The sequence below is a fragment of the Capra hircus genome, unplaced genomic scaffold, assembly GCF_001704415.2.
Source record: "Capra hircus breed San Clemente unplaced genomic scaffold, ASM170441v1, whole genome shotgun sequence".
In the NCBI taxonomy this organism is placed as follows: domain Eukaryota; kingdom Metazoa; phylum Chordata; class Mammalia; order Artiodactyla; family Bovidae; genus Capra; species Capra hircus.
The window spans coordinates 1,619-9,068 of record NW_017195086.1 but is presented as its reverse complement, the minus strand read 5'-3'; the positions used below and the strand labels follow the sequence as shown (position 1 = coordinate 9,068).

Sequence of the window (7,450 nt, the reverse complement as noted above, 5' to 3'; positions counted from 1 at the left end):
AAAATATTAAGTTTTTATAGACTATATTTGAACATTTTGGTAGCTACAAAACAGATGTATAAAATTTTCTCACTACCTTCTTCACAATAACTCAGTTTCTCTCTGTGTTCTTAAACTTTGTTCAAATTTGAAAATTGAATGCAATGTGTGTCGATTCTTATTTCTTAGTGCTGAGTGTGCGTTGAGGAGAAAGGGTAGAGTGGGCCCAATAGAGCGCAGGGCGCTGGAGAGCAAACTACAGACTAGGGCGCTCCAAGCCCGCACTCTCCACAGTGAAATCAGTAAAACCACCAGGGTCTGTCAGCGCAGGGGACCCGAGAAGTAGCAACAATGATCTCTTTTCTGCTCCCACCATTGCCAGCCCTAGCAGGGGTCCAGAGTGGCTCCTGGGTATGTGTGTGCACGTGTTTGTGTGTGTGTACGTGTTTGTGTGTGTGTGTGCCTGTATGTGTGTGTGTGTGCACGCATGTGTGTGTATATGTGTGTGTGTGTGTGTGTGTGCGTGTGTGTGTATGCCTCGTATTTCTTCCTGCCACAGAAGTGAGTCTGGATGCTTCAAGTAAGCAGTGGCCATGCCACACAAACAGCGCGGTGAACAGGGTAGTGTCCTTGGGAGCTGAGTGTGCACAGAGTTTGTATAATGGGTCCAGGGGCAAACTTCCGGTTGTTCCCGTGGTTCACAGCTGTTTTGTGAGGGGAATGGTCTTCCCCTGGGATATCAGCTCAAAGCTGATGGAGGGGAAGGACTACACAGGCGTGTGTTAGAGCCGGCAGCTCTGGGCACGCATGATTGGGCAAGCCAAGTGAAACGGGCTCGAGGCTCCTGACCTGAAGGAAGAGACTGCGGACACAGGGATCCCAGGCCTGCAGAGTCAGAGCTCTGATTGGCCGCAGGGGCTCTGGGTGTTGGTGGAGCAGAGAGGTGGAGGGGCTGAGATGCAGCTGCCTGTCCCAAGACTAGAGGAGGAGGGGGCAGGAAAGCACGTCGTGTGGCCCATCTTTGTTTCTGCACGTCTTTCTGTCCAGACACCAGGCTATAGGGAAGACTTGATTCTTGCTTGTTAGAACCGCTTTAGCTATTCTAATTCTTTATTCTTCCACTGCATTTTTAAAAAAGGTAAATGTGTGTATATATGCACGCTGGAAGTGCTAGAACTTTGTTTTCATTTAGCGGTTTGCCATAGATACTTTCAATACCTATAGATCTAACTCATTTAAATAACAGCAATAAACCAAAAAGCAAATTGATAGTTGTGTTATGTAAAAGCAGGGGTCCCTTGCCATGCTTTCTAAATATTCTGTTATTAAGTAATGCTGATGTCAACATTGTTGTTATACGTGTAGTTGCACACCTGTTTCTGTACACCCATTTCTTGTCAGCTGGCTTTGCTTGCTAAAGACTAAAAGACCAATCACGTAGTCAAATTTTCAGTCCTTTCCTTTATGGCTTCTGAGCCTTGGGTTTTATTCTTCAGCAGCATCGCGACTCTGAAATTACAGAATGAAATGTCTCCCGCGCTCTCTCTCTTTGTGTTACCGTCACTGTTTCAGCCTGCAGTTCACACAGCCCAGCCCCTGTAGAATCTCCCTTACTCAGGTTGGGCTGGGCCTTGCAATCTCGCGGGGAGGGCCTCTCCGCGCGGCCTCCCGCCTCCGCCCGCCCTGGGCCGCTCCGCGCCGTGCTGTCCCGAGCGGGGAGCCCCCTCCGAGGCACAGGCCCCCGGCGAGCTCGGGCGTTCGGGCGGTAGGCGCCACTGCGGCCTGCCGGCGACGGCGCCTCGTCCGGGGACGCTCGAACCGGTTGTCGTGCGCCCCGGCGGCCGCTTGCAGAGCGTTTCTTTCCTTCGGCGACCTTCACAAGGGCTGCGATATAGCAGGCATACGCGGAAGGGAGCTCCAGAGGCCCGCAGCACTGGCGGCGATATCTCCGGTGCTGCGGAGGCCTGGGCACGCCTGCTCCTGCTGAAGATTGGATCTGCCGGGGTGTTGGGGCTGCCTGGGGCCGGTGGGCGGGTTTGGCTGCTCGCTCGGGTCGACCAGCATCTCCCCGCGCCCATCCGTCCGCGGGGACTCGGAACGGGAAGAAAGAGGATCTTTCCCGCCGGAGCGCTGGTGGCTCGGCGTCCAGACTCTTGGTCACCGTTTAGGGCGTTTGTTTCCCTTCCTCGGTATCCCCGCTCCACACTCCGAGGTTTGGCCAGCCAGCACGTACCGTTCTCGGAGAGCTCGTTGGCGGCCTGGACGCGTCCTGCTCCCGCTTGACTGGAGCGGGCAGGCTTGCGTGACGAGGCCGGCCCGTGTCTCCAGGAGCTGGGGAGCGGTTGAGACGTTTCTTCGGTCCCCGGGTACCGCCCGGGCTATAGTTCGCGGCTGAGACTGACGGTGCCCACGCGGTGTCCTGGGCCACGTTGTTCAGTTTTTCCGTCTCAGCTGAGAGTTGCCTTGTATCCGTCGGCTGTCCCTGGATCACGGCCCTCCCCCCTGGAGTGGGGACGGTTCGAACGCGCGGAACAAGGCGACGCTGGGCTGCGCGCCCGGCTGGCACCGCGGGCTGTCGCCGCCTGGGGCCCAGGTCCGCAACAGAGACGGGAGGCGGGGAAGCTGCTCCCCGACGCCCACTGTCGTTTCTCCAGGCTCTGCGATCATACGAGGCCGGGCTGTGTCTACACGGGGACCGCTTGTTGTCCCACCTTTTCCCTTTGCGGCCCTGGACCCCACACTCACGAATCCCCTCACCGCGCGTGTTAACAGGGAACGCAGCGAGCGAGTAAAAAGGGAGCCTCATGCGCGGCTCCAGTCCTGCCTGGGTTCGGCGGTCAGAAGTGCCAAACAAATGCTTGAGGCACAGAAAGCGTCCGCGGCCGTCACGTGGAGGGTCCTAAGGAAACGCGAGCCTGGCGCCCCTTTAGTGTCAGAAAAGCTGTGAACGGGGAGGATGCGGGAGAGAAATGCAACCTCCAGCGCACTCGGAGGGAACGAGTGGTGATGCTGTGCCTTCTGCGCCCTACGATCCGGATTTGTCGCGGTGGTTCATGCTGTGTAGTTGCAGCTGGGTGATCACCGCCGACAGGTCGACTAGATAGCCAGACAACTTTGGTGCTTTGAAATTTGCTATAATGCAGTTTAGTAGGGAGAAAGTAGGGGCAACCCACTCCAATACTCTTTCCTGGAAAATCCCAGGGGCAGAGGAGCCTGATAGGCTGCAGTCCAATAGGGTTGACTGACTTCACTTTCACTTTTCACTTTCATGCATTGAAGAAGGAAGTAGCAACCCATTCCAGTGTCCTTGCCTGCAGAATCCAGGGACGGGGGACCTGGTGGGCTGCCGTCTATCGGGTCACACAGAGTCGGACACGACTGAAGCGACTTAGCAGCAGTAGCAGGTTTTAGTAGGTGAAAGAAATCTATAATAATGAAAATTACTATTAGCGTTGTTACTCGACGTTACGGTAATTATTACTGTTGTCTGTAATTATGAAGTTTATCCACACAACAGCTGCTCAGTTGAAGATGACCAAAGAGGAGTTTCAGTATGTCTAAGTACTTTAAAACCACAGAAAACTACAACCCAGGAGGCCTGGCCCCATTCCCCGCAGCAGCCATCTGGGAAATCCAGACCCCAATCTCCGCTGCCATAGGCCTCAAGGTCCAGTTTCGGTCAGTGGCTTTGCTCCCGTATCCTTTCCAATTGGAAACATGGGGGGGAACATGCTCCTCTAAGCAATCCCAGGGGGCGCCTCTCTTCCCCGCAGCCGGCCTCCAGCTTCCCTACATCACTAGCTCTGAGCAGGACGTGCCTTCCTGGGTTTTCTACCACTCCTCTGCGTACCCCTAGTCTCAGCCTAATGCAAGTGGTGCCGGCTGACCCCTTGCAACCCAGATAGTAGCCGGAAATGCACTTCCTGATCTGTATTTTAAGGTCTTTTATAAACATAACGGAAGCATAATATTGAGTGAGGAACACGTCTAAAATTAAGGCTTTCCTATTTATAGGGCTCTTTATAACTTTTCCATCCTAAAACTAAAGCTATTCAAGGAGGGGAGAGAGGCTCAAGAAGCAAGTGATATACAAATATAAAACTACATATGTAAGTAATTATGGCTAATTTGGATTGTCGTATGGCAGAAACCAACAGAAAATGGAAAAACAATTTTTCCCGATGAAAAAATTTTGAAAGAAATGATACTAAAGCTATTTGAATGCCTTTTTGTATGCAAAGACCTAGTTCCACATTACTCTTTTCAGTTTTTCAGCAGAATTCGAAAATTGGCGGTGACAAGAGGTTTAGACATCTTTTAAAAATTGCGTTCTAGAAACATCTATTTATGTATGTGTGTACTGCTCACTAGCCTTCATTTAATTGCCATACTTTGAAAAAAATTTGTTCTGGAAGGAATTGTTTATTTTTTTGCTTTGAGACCAATATTTTATGTTTTGTGTTTTTATTCATTACGGAATCTTGAGCTGTGTGTCCTCCGGTTGATACTCGAAGACTCAAAGGGATCATTCAGCAGCTGTGGAACTTTTTCTGTGAGTAGCTCCCTCCTTTCTGACGCCCTGCCACACAGATCACAGCCTCGGTGGCCTCCCAGCTCACCCCTGTTCTCAATTCAGATTCTGCCAGAATGTTCATGGGCTCCTCTGCCTGCAGTTGCAGCATGAAGACCGCCTGAAGGCAGAGAGCGGCGGAGTCATCAGGTTGGTGTGTGTGCTCACCTTCACGCAAGGAACCTAGCCTGGAACCCCCACACTGCCTGCTGTTCAGGGTCTGAGAACAGTTTCCTATCTTGTTCAGCTTTCTAATTCCCAATGGTAGGTGAGCAAGTAGACACTGTTCCTCTTATCGTTGCAGGAAGGGGAACCCTCTCCAGGGCCCTAGAGTGGGCTCACACGTGCTGACAAAGCAAGAGACTTGGCTGGAGGGGCGCCCGGGAGGACAGCAGCAGGGTGAGGAAGCCCCAGGGGCCCTCTCCACCACGTGACCTGCAGTCTCAGGTTTTATGGTGATGGGGTTGGTTTCCAGGTTGTCTCTGGCCAAGCATTCTGACTCAGGGTTCGTTTCATGCATTTTGTTCAGCTTTCTAATTACCAGTTACTACTGCTGAGGAAGTCCATACACTCTTTGTATTTATTCGGAAGCAGAAATCGCATTTTATTTTAGGAGAAAATTATACTTTTGATGAAGAATTTAAAATCACCTAACCACCCGTGCTTGAAGGTGTCTTTTGTTTCATAGTCTTTGTTTTGCTCCTGAACATGTTAAAATAAAATGAAATATCAGGAGACACACTTAGATGGCTTTCCTCACCCCCTAGAAGAAGTTTATGCCAATAAATTGGGGGTAAGGTCTTATGAGTCTCTGAATTTGAGTCCTTCAGGTACTATCAAGTCACGAAGGCAGTTTTTGCTCCTGTTTTCATAAGATCTGTTGGTGTAATAAGTCACGCTAAATTTTCCCACAGCTTATACTGTGGAGAATTTTTTTTTTCCTGAATCCCAGTGTCCATCTTCTTGCATATCAGTGTTCATCCCCATGTGGATGGGCAAAAAGCATTATAATACTACATCATCCACCCAGTGGCCTGCTGTGCAGGAAAGTACGTCCTGAGGGAGGGCAGTTCCCCCGGCATTGTCAAATAAATAAAAGCAACATGTAGCAAAACACCGTGCTTAGTACACGCTATTTGTGTTTTCAGCTAGGGCATGGAGGAGAAATATACTTCCATGTTTGCTTACAGGGAACTCTAGAAGGACCCGTAAGAAACAAAACACTACCTGCGGAGGGCAGACGGCCCTGGGCACACAGGCTAAACGACAGGAGGCACAAATTAAGGCGAGTATATAATATATCTCTATTATAACCTCCTTGGAATTTTCAGTAAATTGAATTTTTTTAAACCTCCAAAGAATACAATGCATTGTACTGTTTTTATGTTACGATATTTACTGTTTTTACCAACTGAATGGATTTCTGGTTTGTTTTACCAAGGCTGTTGTTGGGCTTCTCAGAATGTTGTTTACTCATGAGTTTTTTCTGGTGGTTTTGATGTTTTTATTTTAACTTTGATAAAGAAAAAGATTTTTCTCAACACCTAGGTGGTTCATCCTTTTCTTTCTTCCTCCTTTCGGATACTTTGTATACTTTGTGGGTTTGGGCACTATTTTCATACCTTTGTTTGCAAGAAAGAGGATAAAGCTTCGCTAGTTTGCTAGGGTCGCCAGAATAAAACACCGCAGCCTGAGGCTTAAATAACAGCGCTGCCTCTAGGTTATCCAGCCTCATGGCATCCGGCTGTGCAGAGCTCTCCCGAAGTGCTCTGCTTTGTCTAATCAGCAGTAATGTTTCCTCTGCTGTTACTGATTTTAGTTGTCTTTTCTCTTAGTCAATGTAGCTAAGGATTTGTTACTTATGTCAACCTGGTTGAAGTAACTTTTGTTTAAAATTGATTTCTTTGGTTTTCCTCTTCTGTATATTTAGCTGAGAGCTAATCTTTACTATTTTCATTCCTCCTTCTAGCTTTGAGTTTGGTTTGGTCTCCCTTTTCTGCCTAGGTGTAAAGATAGGTTGCTTATTTGAGCTTTCTTTTAAACGTATGCATTACCAGCTTTACATTTCGTTGTTGGTGTTTTGCAGAATCCCGTACATTGTGGTAGGTTCTGTTGATATTTCGGTTTGTCTCCAGGTATTTTCTGAGTTCCTGTTTTATTACTATTACTTTTTAGCCTACTGGTTATGTAAGAATGTGTTTAATCTTCACATATTGTGGATTTTCCCACCTTTCCTTCTACTATTAACTTTTCGATTCATTGCATTGTGACAGGAAACAGTTCCTTTGCATGATTTGAGTCTATTTATAGTAGACTTATTTTCTGGCCTAACATATGGTCAATTTTGGAGAATGTTCCCCGTGCACTTGTGAAAAGTATGGAGTCTGTCTGTCTCTGTCCGGGTCACACGTGCCCTAGGAGCACGGTTCTCAGGGGTCACCTCTCACTGTCGGGAGCAGCTGTTGGGTTGGGTGGTCATTTTCATGCATTACTAACAGGGGAGGTCACTGGGACAAAAGGGATGCCTTTCTGTCAGCCGGTGACTCTGAGTACCCCATTCTATGGCAGATAGGCCAAGAGTGCGCTCTGGTACGTCCTGGGATCCTCTCTCAGACTCACCCCTTGGCTACATTCTCAGAAACTGGAAAATTTAGCCCTGCAAAAGGTCTGGCCCAAATACAAACTCAGTTCAGTTCAGTCACTCAGTCATCTCCAACTCTTTGTGACCCCATGGACTGCAGCATGCCAGGCCTCCCTGTCCATCACCAACTCCCAGAGCTTACTCAAACTCATGTCCATCGAGTTGGTGATGCCATCCAACCATCTCATCCTCTGTTGTCCCCTTCTTCTCCTGCTCTCAATCTCTCCCAGCATCAGTGTCTTTTCCAATGAGTCAGCTCT

The 7,450-nt window shown here is 49.0% G+C and overlaps 1 long non-coding RNA gene across 2 annotated transcripts; it reads left to right on the top strand.

The window, feature by feature from the left end:
• Positions 1-4,462: 4,462 nt before the first annotated feature.
• On the top strand, positions 4,463-5,856 carry LOC108634961. Of its 2 annotated transcripts, none has more exons than XR_001917724.1 (4): positions 4,463-4,531; positions 4,616-4,699; positions 4,854-4,948; positions 5,740-5,856. It is a non-coding gene; the product is annotated as an uncharacterized LOC108634961 (long non-coding RNA). The 2 variants fall into 2 exon arrangements; XR_001917725.1 differs by having other exon boundaries at positions 5,698-5,856.
• The last annotated feature ends 1,594 nt before the right edge of the window (positions 5,857-7,450 follow it).